Below are 21,349 nucleotides of genomic sequence, written 5' to 3' on the forward strand. Positions count from 1 at the left end.
TTAATTTGTCTTGTCATTCTATAATGTAATGGGTCCCAGTGTGGCTGCAGCCAGAAGGTGCACTTTAATTAGCTTGTTATCCATGTCTATGGACTAGTCAATGTCTTGGCACGACGCCCATTCATATATATGCCAAGGCTTTCAAAGTGATCTGTGAATGGCTCATTAGTTTTAATTTCAAAAACTAAGATTAGATTGGCTTTTATTTCGAATCTCCTCAATCACCTTCCTAACTCATTTCAACGTACAGAGATTTTGAGGTGGAGACACTGAATTGGCATATGTCTGAAAGAGACAAGGCATGGTAGCTCAATTGGCTCACCAATTTTAATTTGCTCTGGTTAGTTTGTGTGGATGAGATCCTTACGCATTTCAATTTCATGATCATCAATTAAGCTCCATCACAGCTCAATTTCTATTTCCTACAATTAATGTATTATTATTTGTTAGGTTTTCAAAAATGTGCATGGACTTAAGTCAATGCAAGAGGTTTCACATGATCAGATAAAATTAAATTTAATAATTAATATATACTCTCTCTAATTTTATTTATAAGGTAAAGAAAGAAAAATATTTTTGATTTTATTTATAAATCACATCATTAAATTTTTATCATAAATTTTCTTTTCTACTCTATATTAAATGTTGGAGAGAGAAAATATGTTATTGAAGTGTTTGTTTTTAATAGGAGAAAAATTGAAAACATATTAAATTTTAAAACAGAGTTAATAAATTTTAAAATTTTCCTTAATACTGATAAAATATATTGAAAGTGATTTATAAATAGGATCAGAGAAGTAATAAAAAAAAATAACCAATAAATGTGAGTCTTTAAAATTTTAAGTTAAAATATAGTATTGTTCTTGCTATTTGTTCTCTCTCCTCATTTACGAGAGATGCAGTGCATGTTTGATTTTCATCAAAATGTTATTTTGGTTCATTTTCAATGTAAAACCAATTTGGTTTTAATTTCTTTTTTGATAAAATAATATAGTGTTATTAGCATTAAGTCTTCTCTTTATTTTTTAAACTAACAAATATCTTTGGAAATAAAAATTAAATCAAATAGATTTAACCTAAATATATAAGATATTTGATAAAACAAGGAAAGGGAGGCAGCTTCGCTTCAATAACCTTGGGATTTTTTTTCCCATTAAATCAGTTATTATAACAAATGGCTAAAAGCCTGAAACTGTAACCAGAAAGTGTATAGAACTAATTAAGGAGAAACATAATTAGTAATCAACTTGATCAAATAAAAAAAAAAAGAAATAGAAAGAGAGGCATAAAAAGCATAAATGAGACGTAACCAATATAATGCAATTAAGCTAAGCAGTAATAGACTCAAAATCCCCAGAAATTAATAAGGTTTATTTGAATTCAAGCTTCGAAAATTAAATAAAAATAAACTCGGAAAATTTCATCCAATATAATGAGCCGACCATATTTGAATCTGAATTAGATGGGGATATTGGATAATTAATAATCTGTCACAAAATAAAGCAAATGAAATATATGGGAAACAAATAAATAAATTATATGAACAATTGAGGGTAGCAAGTACGTAGCAACAACCCAAATAATGCTTAGCTGTTGAGTCAAAAGAAAATGTCACTTTAAATGTTCATACCATAAATAAGCGACATTACACGAATCCATGTCTTCCTTCCATTGTCACTTTTCTTATCTTTTTATTTTTTATTTTTCTTCTCCTTCTCAGTTCAATGTCCTTCTTCCTCTAAACCAAATTAACATGTGCCTCATTGCAACTATGTCGGCAAGTTTCAAGACTACAATTGTGTTCTCTTTAATTATTTTGTTGTTCAACTTCCTTGTCTTACTATGGATTCTGTTCATGATGTCAACAACCACACAATAACTCTCTTATTTACAATAAAATATGCCGATAAAATCTGCCAACAAACCATAAAATCTCTTATTTTATTTCCATCCCAATATGAAAATAACTTTACCACTGTGTTATAATATTTGTATGATTATTTTATTAGTGTTGATATAAAATTACACATGCATTGCATCGCAACCCATGATGATTAATTTATTGTCTGCGGAATATCTGCAATATTTTTCATGTGAAGCTCCGGTTTCCAAGTCTATGTACTTAATTTATTTATTGCCTTGATAAGGACACACAACACTATTTGACAAAGTGCTTTCGAAGTCTGTGCATTTAGTTTTGAGTGCGTGCGAGAAGAATTTGCGAGCCTAAAAATAAAATTAGGCAATCGTTTGTTGATCCCTTGTGTGTGTGTATATACACACTTCCTTTATCCAAAAACATAATATATTTTTTAAGAAATTAAATATTTAAAAATATAAAATATTTTTAATTTTTTGAGATATAATTATTATTTTTTTAAAAAGTGTTTCTATTAATAATAATTTTATATTTATTATAAAGTGTTTCATAAAGATAAATAAAAAAAATAAAATAGTTAAAAAGTAATTAACTACTTTTATTGAGAGGATAAAATTTGATTAAAAATATCTTACATTTTTAAACGAAAGGAGTATATATATATATATTTTAAAATTATTATGCCAGTCAGTTAAAATATGTTTGATAATATATGATAAAGTGTAAATGAATGGTCATTAGAATAGAATGGGTGGAGTGAGACAGAGTGAAAGGGAATGCAACATTTTATTTTATTATTTGAGAGTTTTATTAAAGAAATAAATACTTTTATTTAATCATTATTTAAGAATAATTATAAAATTAATATATTTGAATTAGATATAATTATATTTTTCAGTTTTATGATAAGGGGGAGTGAAAGAGTTAGAGGGAATGAGAAAGATGAGGGTAATTTTATAATAATATTATTTATACGGAAAATTAATCTTTTAGTCCTTCAATTTTTAACTCACTTGTAACTCAATCCCTCAACTATGACTCACTGCGACTCAATCCCTCAACTTTTGATTTACCTATAACTCGATCCTTTTTTTATTTTTTTTAAAAAATTTTATCAAATAAGAGGGATTAAAAACATGCTCATATATTATTTTAAAATACCTTCTTCTTATTCATTAATGTGAAATATAAGCTAACATAAAAAAAAAATTAACAAAGGTTAAGGAACTAATTTGTAAGTAATTTAAAATTTGAAGAATTGAGTTATAAGTAAGTTATAGTTGAGGGACTAAGTCACAGTGAATAGTAATTGGAGGACTGATTACAAGTGACTTAAAAGTTGGAGGATTAAAATATTAATTTTTTCTTAGTTATATTATATCATTTCATCATCAACCTTCTGAATTGAGGGTCAAGAAAAATGAGTTTATAATGGTAAAAGATGGCTTGTAAGGACACTTCAAAGCCATTTCACTCTTTCTTTAATTTTCTTTTTCAAATAATAATATAAATTTTTTAACTATCCCATCCTATTTTAAAAGAAAAAACTCTCAAATATTACCTTAAGTTTTAAAATATAAATAGACTTTGGAATTAATTTAATGTTTAAAGTATATTTATGATTTGACATACACATTTATCTAAGTGAAAGTGAATTAGTCTTTAATTCAATTTAATTTTTATTAATCTAATTTCTTATGTTGCATTTTATTTTTTATTTTTGAATTTTTTTTGTCTTACCTAAATAATTATCTTTCTTTTTGTTAATCAACATGAATACCATTAATATTCCCTTATTCATATTAGTAGATCTTAATCATATTACCCCTCTTAAAACAATTAGTACTAAATTGATAACTAATAAGACAAATTTAAAGGACTAAATTGATAAAAATCAAAATTAAAAAAATTGATAACTGAAACAAATTTCAAAAACTAAAAGTTTCATTATCCATATATTTAATCCTATTTAATTATCATTTTCAATTATGTATTTTGTTTTTGGAATCAAGATTTAATTTGTTTTGAAATTAGCTATATTACATGTAATATTTTAAAAATGTGTATCATTATAAAATATGTTATGACTTGTAATTCATATTTCAAATTCTTTTAAAAAAATAATAATTTAAAAGGGCGGGATTCAAAAATCAAACGTATCGGAAAAGTTGGAGTGTAATTTAGTCTCTTGGATTTGTGGAGCCAGAAAAATGAAGTGAAACTGATTTTAAGGTAAGAGTACTGGCAGTGCATGAATGACGTGTTGTAAGGAGGGTGGGCCCGGCCCAGAGACATAAAAGATACCTTTAGAGTGGGGCCCATAAAGAAAGGGGTCTAAGCTAGGTGGGGGCCCAACGACATACAAATTGGGACAGGAAAGGCCCATTGAAAGTAACGGCTAACTTGCCCACTGAAGTCATGTGAGATGACATCCACTTGCGTACGCTAGCGCGTGCGCTCCATCTCAGAGCTTTACAGGACAGAAGCCTGAGGAATTAATCATATAATAAATATTAAACACTCCCTATGCTGAAGTGAAGTGTAAACACTAAACACACTAATAAACACAATTAAAGGAGTTCATATTTGAAAACTGATTTTTTTTCCTTAAGAGAATGACAATTAAATTTTAAAATATTAAATTAATAATAATTAAAATTTTAATAAAATAAATAAATAAATAAATAAAAATGATCACTCAAATAATTATAAAATTAGAATTTTTAATTGCTGATAAGACATTTAAATTTTAAATATAATTTTGATATTTTAATTGAGATTTTTGTTTATAACAGTCTAACTTGATATTTGATATTTATAACTTGATTTTTTTAAAAAAATTTACCAGAAACTTGGTTATCATTAATTCAATTTTTTAAAACCGAACTGTTATTTTTACCCCTTTTTCCTGTTCTACTCTTAATTAATATAGCTATCAGTCATGCATGGGAAAGCAACACACTCCCCCTACTCCTAATTATATTTTACAAATTTTCAGCCCTTAACATAAGGAAAGGTTGGAGCGATTAACTTTTTCCCGAATTTACCCCTTCTTTGATTGAGGGTCTAATTACATTTATAGGAATTGGGTGCTTTTAAATGTCATTGTAACAAATTGTTTTGTGAGTCCTATGAATCAACTTATTATAATATTAATTGTATAGAAGGGTAAAGTTAAAAAGTTACATATTTTTTTAACAAAATTAAAGATATAACCACTAATTTTTAATAATAACAAATTGGTTAAATTTGCTCTATAATTAGGAGAGGAGGATTAAACTATTAATAGAGTCTCAAAGTTGGGTTTAGTAATTGGGAGTATTTTTTGAAAGATAACATTAAATATTTTTAGAAGTATGCAAAATGGCTTATATTTCATATCAAGAATGTTCCTAAAACATGGATTATATTTGGCAACAGAAGGAGTAGGAAATAGAGAATAGCACCCAAGTGAGGTGAAGCGAATGTTCCCAAAACAATACAACAGGGAGATGAAAGCGAAAAGAAAGAAAGAAAGAGAGAAAGAAAGAAAGAGATTAAATAATAATGACTTGTTGGCTTTTAAAAGCACTCAATTCTTTCACTTTCAATTGAACTACACTCGATATATATTTCCCTTCTAAGTTCTCAAGGGAGATCAATTAAAAACTATAAAAACAGACCTGCCTACTGTACATCTTCATCTCTATTTTTTTTTTTTTTTACTTTCTCCTTTAGAATTATTTTAATGAAATATAACCTATTTATCTTATTCTTTAAAACTATATGCGCAATTTTTAAAACCCATATAAATCCTAAGTAGTGTGGTTCACTCTCGTTAATGCTAGCTAGGGTCCAAATCTAGTTACTACTAGTAGTATAATATGTAATCAATATCTTCAAATCTTGTACAAATTCCACTCTTTTTGTTTTTTAACTAACAGTATGACTTCTTGCATTTGGCTTTCGGGCCCTCTTTTATATCTATCTATATAGGTAAAAATTTGACGCTGAAGTTTCTTTTATTGAGTTATATATGCATTATATTGAGTGAGATGGACAAGATAACAATGACAAGCTTTATTCTATTAAGTATGGTAAACTATATGAATTATACAATATCATTATATTATAATCACAATCAAATCTCAAGAAATATTGCTCTATCTTTCTTCACAGGACTTATAATTGTTTGTTTTACCTTTTTCATCAATTCCTCCAACTATATTATTTGAACATGCCTCAACTATTTGAAATAATTTTTAATTATTTTTCTCATAATAGATGCCACACCAACTCTTTTTTGTATGTTTTAACTCTATTTATATTTTATAGTTAGTCTCCAACTCGTATAAAGGAGAGGGTACAGCCAATACAAAACTCTGTCAAATCTCACATAAATATGGAGAGTAAACATTTTTGAGATGGACAAATTTTTCTTTTTTTTTTTAAAAAATAATAATGCAACATTGGTCTTGCGAGTATCATACTTCCTTTAATGAGAGTAATGAGAATTGTATCTATTATACATCCATGAGGGCATGTTCAAACTTGGTGTAACTTTTATATCAAGTAGTTAGATTTGTATTGTACCTGAAATACCCTTTCCTCTGGAGGAATTTCCAAGGTAACTAACGACTTTGCTTTGGTGGATTTTAGCCCAACTTGGTTGAGGTGGGGTACAGTGCAAACGCGCATTTTTTATTGGGAGAATTGTACTGCACCGCCAATAATCAACATATTCCGTATTAAAAGTTCCATAGAAACTAAAATTTTTTTGTAGACCTAAAGTCTCTCTTGCAATTAAATTTGTTGGTGAAAAGACATAATTGTTCTTTTGTGAAATCCACCAAAAAATAACTGTAAATAACATTTAAAGTTCATTTATTTACAGCAAAATTTTGTTTATTTCATATACTCTAGGTGGTTTACACTTGTTAAAGAAGAAAAAATTTATAAAATAATCAGATAATATTTATAACAAAAATTTCATAAATAACATTTAAAATCTATTTATTAACAATAAAATATTCATTTATTTTACATAATTCACATTGTAGATGCAACAGAAATTTCATTTATAACATTTAAAGTTCATTTATTTTACATAATTCACATGATTTACACTTGACGAAGGAAAGAAAATTTATAAGTTATCTGGATCAAACTTACAATATAATGTCTATAAATAACAACCAAAATTCATTTGTTTTCAAGAAAATGTCCATTTATTTTATAAAGAGACAATTCCGTGTTTTCACCCAAAACCTTAGTTGTGAGTGGCTGTTGGGCCTGCGAAATTATTTCATATTTTATTGGATCTTGAATACAAATATGTTAATTCTCATGGCCAGGAATGCAATTCTCTCTCTCTCTTCCCGTTGTAACACTACATTTGGACTGAGCAAAGAAGCAAAGCCGATTTCACCTATGCAAGTTTCCCTTATACAAATTCAACTATTAGTCCACTAACAATGGTTAGTTTAGTTGGTAATCTCTAAGATTATGGAATCAAATCTGGCTGCACACTCTGAGTTTAGCGATATATCCCAATCTTGATGAGTTCTCGAAACCCAATTTAACTAAATTTTTTGTTAGAAAACTTTAACTATTATTCCCAATTTATTAGTTCAATGCCCCTTGATTAAGCATATAAAAATAAAGTATTAAAAAGAAGTTCCATAAATTATTTTTATGTTATCAGTCTTAATTATACGTATCATTTTTTTAATATTAAGGTAAACTATAACAAAAATAATATCTCAAAAAAAAAAACAAAAAAATTATGTTGCTGCTACTTCTTCACTAAGCCGCTACCACCAAATACCCAATTACGGTCCCTAAATAATCAACCGATTACTTCAAGGTGTTGTATATTTACGTCGTTAAATGCCACTATGTAGGTCAGTTTTGTTTGTTTGTTTTTTTTTTTTTTGTTTTAAAAAGACACAGACTGATTAGTTTGTGTGTCTGTGTGTGTACGATATGCCACTCATTCTTTATAATACACTTTCAAAAAGGAAAAAAAATCTATATATGTATATATATAAATTATAATATAACTTTTAGGAAAAGCATCTAAACAGTTGCAACGTCCTCTGCAGCACATCAGGAGGGGAAAAATCAGAATGAAGATCAACAATACAGGACAAAGTCTGTTTGGCAAGCATGTCTGTGGCTTCATTCAAAGGAAAACATATTTTATGTGCAGCTTTAAATTCAAACACCGGGTTTAAAAAATTGAATTGTCAAAATTTTATTTAATGTTTGTAACATCAAAATTTAATTCTTTGAAATTTTAACAAGCTTAAGTAAGATTTAAGGCTAAGATTGATTTTTCATTGGTTTGAGGTTTAGCAACATCTTGTGTTGATGTGTTAGGTTGTCATCGATGATGATATTGCATGCATGGATAATTTTTTTTACCATGCGGTCTATCACTCATGCAAAGTGGATTACACTCGTCAAGGCCCTTTCTTTCATTTTTAGTTGGAATTGCATTGGAATTGTGGGACATTTAACCCCTCCTAGACTATTCCTTTAAAGAGGAGAGCCACAGTTTGATTGTGAGCTTCATACGTTTGGCTAAGTATACCTTAGGTATTAAAGAGCTTAGGTTAATCCATTCATGTACATATAGGCCTATTGGACTAGGTGTCTCAACCTATAGTTCCAATTAATAGGACGAATACGGATATGTAGTGAAGATGGTGCAGTGGTTGGTAAGTGGGGTAAATCCTCATCATGTATTTTATCTAATGGTTAGGAAGAGGAAGCTACATAAAAAAAGGCTTTTCATCTGCAAAGCATACAATCAGGTTTATTAAAAACTTTATGATTTAGTTATCAAAAGAACTTTTATTACTTATAAAAATTATATAAATTATAAACAATTTATAAATATGTTTATTATCAATATGGAGAGTATAGATTTAATTGGATAATTCAATTTAATATTAAAATTTTTTTAACTTTTTATAAATTGACTATTCAAACTTGCTCTAGACAGTTCAAATTTAATATTAATTTTTTGTGATTTTTATACATTTTTATTTTAATAGATGCAACATTAAAAATGATAATAATATCCTAACTAAGAAAAAAAACAAATTTTAAATTTTAAATATAAACCATTTAGAGAAAATTTCAATAGTCAATTTAAAAATTATTAAAACTTTAATATTAAATTTGGAGCATTAAAATTAAATATGGACTATCAAGATCAACGAATAAATTTATTAAAGACTTCTATTTTTTAAATTACAATAGATATAACATGATTGAATGCTTTGCATGCGTAAAGCTTTTTCATGCATCGTTCTCTGTTCAGCCATTAAATAAAATGCATGGTGAAGATTACCCCACTTCTCAAGCACAGTAACCATTTTGCCTGCCCATGTTTGAGCGGTTTATTACCCTTTTGATACATACAAATTTTTGAATTCGAGATCCTTGAATTTTGTGTACGGGAATAACTTTTCTTTTTTCAAAAAATCATTCTTTATACAGTGGGCTTTAAACTATAAATCCCCAAAAATTATCTACAAGTTGCCCGTAACTGACCAAAAAGGGAAAAATGACACATTACAAATTTTAATTTCTCTCATTTCCCCCATTCTCCCTGTATTTGACAGATTAATATTTACTGATAGAACCCTATTTGCCAATGTAGCATTTTCCTCTCCGTTGTTATCCTCCCAAATTACAGCCCACTCTACTCTCATTACAATTTGGATAAAGCAAATGCATTATTAAGATGATGGCCTAATAACATGTAAGTTCTCTTATATGTGGGATATTGTGGATTTAATCACGCATTCACGCATCTAATCTCAGGTTGGCACTATCTACTGTCTAACTCCCAAAAAAAAAAAAATCAATAATTCAACAATCCTTGTTTCCCTTAAAGAGATGGCTCTCCACCTAACTTAAAAGAGATTACTTCCTCATGTCACATATTCGTGCTTGCTTTCACTCAAGTGGCTAAAAGAAAATAACAATAGCCTACTAATGTATCTCTCTCCAATTATACAATTACATAAAATCCAAAAAATATAATCGTGCATATTTTCGTGAGAAAAGCAAGAGACTTGCCAGAAGGAAACAAGTAAATGTACTCCTAGAGAAGGTTATGCTAGAACTAGAAGCATCATCAATGTAATGGAAAATAAGAATTCTAGGCAGGCAAAACTTACAATCTAAGAATCTTTTTCCTATGCCTAATTTACAATTTGTATAGACTGATTCATGGAGGACCATCTTTCCATCTTTAGGCTGCATTTGGTTCCAGAAATAAGCTACTGAAGATTTGCTAGGCACAACACATCAGACAATTCCCATTACTGTAATAATGGTCTCCATATCAATCATCACTTTAGTAAATTGGCCAAGATAAGGCGGATTACGTCTTTGAAATATATCATCAGGGACTCTCGTATGAGGAAACACAAGAAATGTTATCTTCATGTATTCGTGATGTTAACCTTAAAACTACGAAAGCCTGATTTCACAGTTTGCCTTGTTGAAGTCAAACCTGAAGATAACACACCAGAGGTATTACCGGAGTCAGTATTGTCTGCATCAAGTAACGGAACTGTGGCGGAGGCTATATTGTTGTCTTCTGGCCTTTAATCTGAATGCTTGTCCACTCTTCTCTCTTACAGCAGCATACTTGTTGCTGATGGCTTCCTTGCTCAAACTATATTCTCTTGTCTCATCCTTCCTAGTTCTAGATGGATTTCCGCTCATTTCCTCGAGTATATAGGAAGCTAGCCTCATGTCCGCACCACTCCTCTCCTGAACAATGTACAATTATTGAGTGAACTAAGCTCTACACAAGACATGGCACAAAGCAGATTAAAAATGTGAAAACTCTACATACCATGAGACTCTTGCCAGATTCAATATCTGCGCCATTGAAATTCCTTGTCAATGGAACATCTTGCTCACCGACTTGGGACCCATGTTCAAGCAGGAACCTCTCTAAAAATATTAAAATTCAATAATATCAAGCACAAATCAATACCCCAAATTACTAGAACGTTTATTGATTCATATATGATGAAATTCGGACAAGATAATAACATAAGCCCAAGCTAGCAAGCTTGAAAGGTGTTGGCTTGAATACCTTTTTGTAAGATAAGTAATCCTGTGGGATTAAAACCATCCACATCTTCAGCTCCCTAGAAAATCAAATACTCGATTGAAGAAGTTGCTCGCAACCAAAAGGTTGTATATAACCATTATAAGCGGATAGATTTTGTTAAACTTATCCCCAAAGACAGGCACAGCATTGTTGATATTCCGCATTCGCTGCAATCACAAATCTCATGAAGCAACAAATTTATAAACGTGCTGATGAAATACTTCAGATAGTTAACAATTGTATTCTCAGTTGAGCAACCAGGTATAACTAATGAAATACAATTAAAACCAAGACAGTAAAACCTTGATTATAAAATAATGAACTATCTCCTGCCTAAGTACACAATAAACATAAATTTATAAAGAACACAGTGAACCAGAGTTGAGTAATGTGCTTCTTTGTTTCTTACGTCATGCTGCGCAAATAGCAATCTATTAAGGAAGTGAATTGATCATATAGTCAACCGAGATGAGAAAAAGATCTAAAAATTACAGGGAATTATAGCCACTTCACTGAATCAGGAGAGACAAATAACTTATGCAGATGTGAACCAGATAAAAAATACCTGTTCAAACACAGTTGTTTTATCAGAACCAAGGGAAATGAGATTGAGGAAGTTATATGAAACAGGGGGAGCATACCGAGCAACCATCCTGAGAGCAAGTGAAGATAAAACATATATATTATTCTCAAGATAGCATTAGTGATTCAAAAAGCAGAAAGAGAAACTTACAAGCATATCGTAAGCAAGCTAACTGAGCTGGTCTGTCTGGGTGTCAACGAGTAGAACATCAACGTTCCAATTCTGAATAAGGAGTAGTATGTGCAGATGCACATATACGTAAGAGGAACAAACGAAAACGCCCAGGGAGGAAATATAAGATATGTTAGTACATGCAATACTTCAAAGATATAATCAATACTTTAAAACAGCTTCACCCACTGGCTGCAGGGTATAGTTCAGAAAAGTGCAACAAGCTCCCTAGTTAAATATCTGATACTAATAACCTCAATGATTCATCAATCACAACAGGATTTATATTTGACAAGATGGTGAAATGAAATTAAAAAATTCTATGTCGTTCAAAAAAAAAAACTTTAAAAATTCTACCTGTATGGTGAGGGCAAACATTGAGGCGAGATTCAAAAAGCAACTTGCATTTGCTCTGATTATAGTTAAACCAAACCATTTCATCCAATCAAAGATGCATTATGTGAAACCTTAAGAGCACTTTGATTGAATTAATGTCAACAATAGGATGAAATTTCTACTGTTGAAGATACATGGGAGAACCAACCACCAAAACTAGAAGAAATGCACATATGCAATTCACTGATACGCAAATAAAACGCATATAATTCTAATGATAATGTATATTAGATATAATATATTAAATACACATACATACACACATAAAAATATCTAAATCAAAGCACCTTCATAACCACATTTAAAACACCACAGTTGTGCTTGGTAGGAGAGAAAATGGGAAGCAAGAAAATGGCATATTGATAAGTTAAATTATGTGTAAAGGATTGTCATCTCCACTTGCCTATTTTCACTCTTACCAAGAACACCATGAGTCAAAGAAAGTTAGGTTCACCTGCACAAGCACCTCCTGTGTTCCCACGGATTTGATAAGAAATGAGAAAAGAGATAGATCAACACAAGGCAGAAGAGTTGCCTCGGCTAAAAGAATTGCAACAGACAGGAGACCAAGTGAAGCAGCCAACCCTTTCTCTACAGGAGACCAAGTGAAGCAGCCAACCCTTTCTCTACGTGAGTTCTTAAAATGCATCGCCAGAAATATTCTGCAAAGAACTACACTTAATTCCCCAACCCAAAATGCTTCTTGATTAAATTATTTCATATTTGATTATTCATTAGACAAAAGAGACATTGGATAAACTAAACCTTGCATGATGAAATAATACATTATTTAACACAATAAAATGTCAACAAAAGAAAGATGATATTAAGAACACTTTTAGAGACATTAAGAGCATAAGCATGTAGGAATTCAATCATGAGACAAAATAAAAAATATATAATACATGATTACTTTTCAGAAGTCATTCCCATAGGAACCAACAAACAGGAAGAAAATGGAGCATTATGATACATGTTAGTTAGTATGGTAGCTGGAAATGGGATTAGTAAATATACCAAGTGGTCACATGCTTTGGGAGAGTTTAGAGAGTAACTACCTAACTTAGCTCTCTATATACCAGAATGGTACAAGTTGCTCAGAGAAGAGAATAGGAAAAATACAGAAATCCTGAATTCAACAAAAACCTCCAAGTACAAGTTCACTCTTATTTTGTATGTTAGAAGAGTAGAAAGCTAAGTCAGGCAGTTACTCTCCAATTACCTAAAACCATCTAATCACTTCAGTTATTTACTAACCAATCCCACTTCCAACTATCACACAAACATGAATCACATTATCTTAGTCCCAACACCTCATTATGTAGAAATTAGAATGGGTATAACGTGGATGTGTGTGGGGCCTTGGGGGAAATTACTTGATACAAGTGAAGAAATGTCAGAACTCTAAAACAGTAACTTCTACATATTATTCCTGATGCAGCAGAACAAATGGATCAGTAATCTGCCTATTACCTAAAGAATCAAAGAAGGACCCCAACTTGTCAGGCCGAGCAGGTCTAATGCTTGAAATATATCTCCTGAAAGTATAGAATAAAATGTCAATGTAAGATGGAACAATGTAACATCCAGTATTTCTCCCAAGCTAAAAATCAGTTACTTAAGACAAGAATTTGAGTTGTAACATGTTAAGAAGGGACCAAAGGCCATGGTAAAAACTACGTGAGACTTTAGCATAATCATAAATAATATAAGAATGTAAATTAAGGTCTCAGATTGCTAAGGAATTAAGTAAACCAAGAGGAAATAAATTGAACATCAAATCTGGAAATTCATTCCCAAAAATTATTCTGGACGAACTCTTTACTTTCCAAACCAGTGAGCATTTTTCCCCTATAGAGAACTTCAAAGAGCTTTAATTGGAAACTTGAATCACCTGATATGATTTTTCTAGAACTAATTGTGAATTTTCAAAGTCGGTAAAAAAAAAAAAAAATGGAAGTACCAAATGAAATGCTATGGGCGCTATGTTTAGAAAGTGAAAATTTTAATTGGTTTAAGTTTTCCTATGCTCATAGTTCCCTGTACTATACAACATTGATGTTGGGCCCCAAAAACAAGACTGAAAAGAAAGGAGGAACAAATCATCATTAGATGCATACCATCCAGTTAAGCTGTGGTGTCCATAATTCTTTATTGTATCCTCCAATTCAAGAGCTTCCCGTACAACATAAGCCGAGTACTCACTGCAAATAAACTTTAGTCATGGCTAAAAAGAAATTCCAAGCGGCCAAACTTGTAGGGACAAGACACATACAAAGCCTTACAACTAATAACCAGACTTCCACATTAATCTGGTCGCTAGAAGATTGCAGTGGTTTGGGACCCAATCAATGACAAGAACTTCGTTTACTAATTCAACATAGGTTTTATGGATGATGTCAGCATCGAAATATTCTAGTAACAGGACATAATTTCTTACAACAAATTGACCTCTTCAATGATCAGTAGGCAAGAACAGATCTATTACCTCATTCAATAACATTTTAGGGACGGTGGTTATTATTAATAGAAGCAAGGAAGTGAGGCTGAAATTTATGAGCCAGAGTAGAATTATTACCAGGGTTGTAAAAGTCATTGTCTGACATAGAAGATAAAAATGATCTTTAAGAAGAAAATAACTAATTAAATAAAATCCTAGGTTTACACCATGATAAAAAAATGTTAAGTCTTTCAACAATTTGACAAAGCCACTTATCATAACATGAAGAAGAAAATACACATTGCTTCATTAAGCATCTATCCTCATAAGAAGAATATAACCATTTGAAAATGCCATAAAGAATTTAGGATGATGATAAATTTATATTAAGTGAATAAAAACAACCCTTAAAAGACTAACTGACTATTTACTTACCTTTTATACCTGTAGTAACCCTCTTGGGCTAACCTAAGACGACGCCTTAGGGGTTGCCATTGACTTTTCATCAGTATCACAATCCATATCATTTTCTGCCAATCTGTCACCCTGTGGTTTGAAGGATGGGCATTTCCTAAACTGGAAAATTGAAATTTATACCTAAATCATTACAAAGAAAATCTGGTTTCATAAATAAAATCAAGTTTTTTTACTATTTGAGTTAAGAAATTATCAATAACATCCATATAAGGTCTCAGAGGATCACGCTTGGACATCTGATTGGACGTAGCTTGGGCAACCTATAAAATTAAACCATAAGGCTCTCTTGAGATATTTTCGTTAGGTACATATACATCGAAAAGAGTAACAAGATTCTCCCCTGCAACATAAACAAGTAACACACATGCAATCCATTTTCATTCACTTTCCCTTTCCGTACTTAGCACTATACTAATTATCAAATGGCCCATAGTAGTTCCAAAGAGTTCATCAAAATAGCCAAAAAATCTCTGAAAGTAACACTTTCATAGAGATGGAAAAAAATAATCTAAAATAGAGTCTCCCTACCAGAAATCTAAAATTTTCTAGCACATATTTCCCTTGTAGACTTACCATTACTAAATAAATAAAATTTATTTTCCATTACCTATGAACATTGATTCCCAGACAACTAACGTTTAGCATATAATTAGTTCTCAAATGCATGTACTACTTACAACAATAGCATTTGAAAGTTCATGGCGAGCATCATCAACTTTGACAATTATTTTCCCAATTTTATGGGAAAGAACTTTTCTGGCGAGTGGTCCAGTCAGCGTTTCTTCATATGCTTTTAGGAATTTCACTTAAACCAAAGCCACGAAGAAATGTATCAGTAACAAGTCCAAAAGTATTAGAGCAAGTCATGGCAAATCCCATAAGATTTGCCGCTCCTGTAAATAAACATATAAAAAAGGGTAAGCCTAGGCATATGGAGACTAATTAGATGCAGACAGAAAGGAAAGGAGGGAGAGAGACAGAGAAAGAAATAGAGGGGGAAGCTATCTGCATATAGAATCAAATTCATTCATTCATTCATTCATCAAGTCTCCATTACAAGAACAAAGCCTAATCTATTTAAACTAAACTTTCCTAACTACTAAGGAAACCTTAATAACTTGGCCAGATAAAGTTAATGTTCAGATTTTCCTCTTTACAAAAGTATTAAAATAACACAAAAGTAACTTACTTCTTGCTAGGTAGGTTTCTTACAAGTTAAAGCAAAATACAATGATAGTAAGCTACTAGCCTAGGTTTCTTCTTATAGGATGTTTCTTCAAAATACATCAATTCTTATATTTCATCAACTAGCTTTAACCAGTGTTAATTAAGCTTATTATTAAAACCCTGCACAAAGGCAAGTTGGTATCTTAGATTGCATATAATTTTGCAAATGCACAGCACAACAAGATTTACAGTGGAGACCTCTAAAAAAGAGGCGTGCAAAAACCTCATCATCCACAAGCACAAAAAATAACATAGTTTTATGTACGCATAAGTTCAGATGCTATCTAACATTAGTCAAAACCAAGCATGCTGCTGGCAACTATGACGAAATCATGATGCTCTTCAAATGAAGATCAAAAGCTTTACCCAGAAACGATTTAAAAATTACAGACAGCAATAACTTAGAGCTACTATTGCAACAACAAACAAACAACCAAATAAAATCTGCACGCAAACAAATGAAGGTTCAAGGAATGAATACACACCAGGTCTTGTGCATCATAATGAGAAAAACAAGTCCAACAAGGCCAACAGCAACAAGAAGTAGATAGAAGACCAAGTTGACATGCAAACTAGTCTTCAATCTTTCTGATACAGTAAAGTCACCAGCATCTTCAAAACCCTGAATAAGGGGCACCACAAACCTCCTAAGGATAACATTTAAATAGATGAGGAAATGCATCTGGCCATCTGCAATCCGTTAGCATCAATTAAAAGTATCTCCATGCAACAATCACACCAAGTATGTCAGAGAAATATATAAGAACGCAAGTAACAAGGAAATTAGTCAAATTACCATGATGACACATACAGAAGATCACCTCAATTATGCAAATATGTGTAACAAACAGCAATATAGCCTACAGTATACTATAACATGCTCGGCAGTACTTATTCCAATAGAGTTGAATTGACTGTGTTTCAACGTGGGCTAATGAGAACAGGCAAGAACGCTTTGTGCCATTGTGTGGTGTTGAAAGTCAGCATTTGACTATTCGAGTCAAAAACCGTCCTGTTTAAACTCGACCAATTTTGATAAGTTTTAATCAGTGGTGGTTTGTCATATAAGAAAGGGTTATTAGTAAGGAGGTCAGTTCACTGGTTCTTCATCCAGCCGTTCAATCCGGTACTGTCAACCATGACAACAAACAAACCAAACGAGCCAAAACTGTTGAACCATTAACGAACACGTTGATCTGGAATTTATCCTTTTGCAGCTTTACAATTTATTTTACTGTCCTCGTGAGGAAGTTATAGTGATGCAAACGTATAATTATAAAAAAGTAAGCATATCAAGTGAGCAAAAACGCACTCCAATATGACCAGCTCCAAAAGAAAGAAATACTTCCATTCTCATGGTGAGAAGTGATCGTCTGTATGCATAATTTTTTTAAAAAAAATCATTACGGCTCAAATCCAAGAATTAAATCAAGCGTATGATTTGAAGCCTCAAATTGAAGGATAAAGAAAATAAAAGCAATAAACCGAAGAGAATTAAGTTAAAGGGGAGAAGAAATCGCACCTCCCAGATGTCAGCAGGCACGAGGATGATAATGGAGAGGGGGCAGAACCAGGCGTATCCAACGATGAAAAGCACATGACGAGGAACGTGTGGACTGGAGAAATACCTGAGGGTGAATAGCACCAAGCAAAGTGTCAGAGGAAGCGATATCAGGTAAAACTCCCACATCTCTGCCTCTGGAATCACCAGACGCAGTCGGAGAATCCAAGACAAAATGGAGCACTTAGAACACTGATTTTCGGGTAAAGATCCTTCAAACTTCAGGGCCACGACAAATCTACCAGACATCCCTGACATCTGGACTGTTTTGATTGGCAACACGATCCTGTACGACTGCAAGTCTAATGAATTTATTATTTATTCTATTATTTTATTTTATATCCAAAAATAAAAAAATTGAAATTTGATGACTCCTAACATGTCTAGGCCTTTTGATACAATCCCTTCCGTTTTATTTATAAATTATTTTTATTAACCTCATCAATATTAATACAATAAAAGTATAAAGAATAAAAATAAGTAAAATTTTAAATATACCCTATATAACAAATCTAAACAGTAATATCATATTACTTTTTCTCTACCGTGAAGGGTAATTTTAAAAATACCTTTCAAATATTACTTAAAAAGACGCACTATGATTTATAAATGGGACCAATGGATCTTTTAGAATGGAACTTATAAATGGGACCGAAGGGATTACATATGTACGCGCGCGCATGCCCACCAGGTGTCAATGATATTATTTTTATGAGACTAAAATATGACCAAAAATAAAAAATTCTTGAATTTTGAGGCAACCTGTTTAATATTAACATCCCTAAATTTTTATTTTTATTTATCAAAAACTCTCTTATTATAATTTTTTAGTTATCTTATTAATAAGAGTTGACATGTCATATTTAAAAAAACACATGACAACTTATGTGATATCTAATATAGGTTAATAATAACAAGAAAAATGAATAAATTATTTGTAAAACTATTGTTACCTTACAGAGAATATACATAAGTTGCTAAGTGTCTTTTTCTTAAGTATAACATGGTGATTTTTGTTGGTAAGATAATTAAGAAATAAATTGAGTGGATCTATGGTTAAAAAAATAAAAAGTTGTGAAGATTAATTTGAAATTTTTAAAGCTGAGGAGATTGTGTACAGATGTCTCAAAATTTAGGAAAATTTTTATGTTATAAATATTATATTATATAGACGTTCATAAAGTCTCCCATGAGTTTTTCTCATGTTTATTACTCATAAACTTAAGAGTTACATGTTATATATTTATGTGAATTGATCTTGTAATTTATATCTATTGTAACTCTTAGATAGAGTTGGAGCCTATAAATAGAGGTTATGTACCAAACATTTGAGTTACCAAAATTAATGAATATTACTGTTCCTTTACTCTTCAATTTTCTCTTTTGTTTTTCATTTTTCCATATCAATTTCTTATCTTTTTTATTTTTATAATGTGACATAAATTCAAAGAATTTTTTATTGATATTTATTGATTTTTGTTCATGGCATAAAGATGGTTGGTCCAAATTGAGTAGTAAAATTTTGCAAATTTATTTAGAAGAAATGATGTGACCTTGTAATCTTGAAAAAGGTATGAATTTTACTTATTCATGATTAATTAAGATTTATGTTGAGGTATAAGAATTTACCTTATTTTATTTTTACTTTATGCCATTCTTATATTTTTTTTATTTTTGATTTAAAAGTTCAAGTTTTGTCTGTATATGTATGTGATAATCGGTTTTATATCTATTGATATTTTAAGTTCATATTATTGAATTACCAGCAACATAATACTCTTGATCTTATGATTAGATGACCAAAAACTATCTCACCTTTGATAATGATTTTTTGTAAAAGATCACTTTGTGGTTTCAATAAATACTATTAAAAAAATTGTTGCTATAAATATTATAACCCTGAAGGCTAATGACTCAATCATTTCATGGCACACAAAAAAAAAAAAGGATATTTCTACTATAGTTCTAAAGACTAATAGCTTGTAAAAAATTAAGTCACTAAAAAAAAAATAGTCCTGAAGACTAATTATTATATTTTATTTTGCTATGATCACATCACATGTGATCCATACCCAAATTGAGAATTAAAAGGCCATGTATATTAAAATAAAATGATATTTTTCCATGGTTACTAATATCATGAGCAAAGGGGACAATATAACTAGAAGCCATTCAAGCAGATGAATATCAATTTGTTAAAAGTAAATTCCAAAATAGTTATGGAGTCAAAATGAATTGAGATCTTGAAGAAAATACCAAGAGATGGTTAAAATCAAATAGACTAAAAAAAACCACAATTATTGGTCATATTCTAATATTAATATTTTGGGTCAATTTATTTCAAAAATGAAAAATATAGAAATTAAATATTGATTGTATGAATTTAAACATTTATCATGATGGTATACATATTATTGCAATTAAACTTGTTGTATGTAATATTATTGCAATTAAAATAAATAAAATATGTGATATTTGAGAAAAATATATATTTGCATCACATTTGAATTGGGAGAATGAGAAATTTTAGTATGAGTAGTTGATGGTTGATATTGATGGACAAAATCACTTGTGATATTTTCAAACTATATATGTGTATTACAAGTTAAATTCATGAATGTTTAAATAGTTGGAATGATTTGAATTATTCCATGTTATCATGTTTATGATATGTTTGATCTTACTGTCAAAAATAATGAATTTATTTTCATATTTTTCTTAACATATCTTCATTTTACTTTAACCCCTACACGTTATGAATTAATTGTATATTTATATTTATAATCATATTTTAGTCTTTGTGAAGTTTTTAGGTTCCCTTGGTTTTCTTCATTAATTCAAAAATAAGTTTTGGCATGTTATATAATATATATATATATATATATAAGGAATATTAATTAATTTTTAATAAGGGAATTTTTGAGAAAATATGTGACAAAAAAATTGAAATATTCCATGTTCATGCTTTGAAATATATTCATACTTTGAATTTGCATATAAAAAGGTAAATTAATTTGAATATGTTATTAATGAGTAATGAGCATATATACTTCTCTGTGAATTTATGTATGTTAGCAATCAATACATAGTAGTTCTTGAAAAACTAATAGAGATATTTTTCTATGAGAAAAATGGTTAATACTAAAAAAACATGACCTCATAATGCATGCATGCATGCATCTATACATATTAGAGCTTTGCTTAGTCAGGGGGTTTGAGAATGGTCTCTCAATTGATTGAAATCCATGATCAAATGTGAATTGAAAAGAACTTAAGTGAATGACATATTATTTGACTATTATATGCTTGTAACTATCTTTGAAATTTGAGAATGACTAAAATAATATAAATATGTTTTATTGACTCACACACTTGAGGGGATATTGTTGGAATAAATTCATTATATATTTATATATTTAGTTTTAAAGCACAACATATATTCTATATTGATATCATATTAAGATTGTAAATCAATTATAGATCCAAAAAAA

The 21,349-nt window shown here is 30.3% G+C and overlaps 1 pseudogene; it reads right to left on the reverse strand.

Annotated features, from left to right (window-relative positions):
- Positions 1-9,875: 9,875 nt before the first annotated feature.
- Positions 9,876-18,117, reverse strand: LOC129308602 (uncharacterized; annotated as a pseudogene).
- Positions 18,118-21,349: the final 3,232 nt, after the last annotated feature.

The sequence above is a fragment of the Prosopis cineraria genome, unplaced genomic scaffold (assembly GCF_029017545.1).
Source record: "Prosopis cineraria cultivar Desert tree isolate PC_DT_omini unplaced genomic scaffold, ASM2901754v1 PC4, whole genome shotgun sequence".
Classification (NCBI taxonomy): domain Eukaryota; kingdom Viridiplantae; phylum Streptophyta; class Magnoliopsida; order Fabales; family Fabaceae; genus Prosopis; species Prosopis cineraria.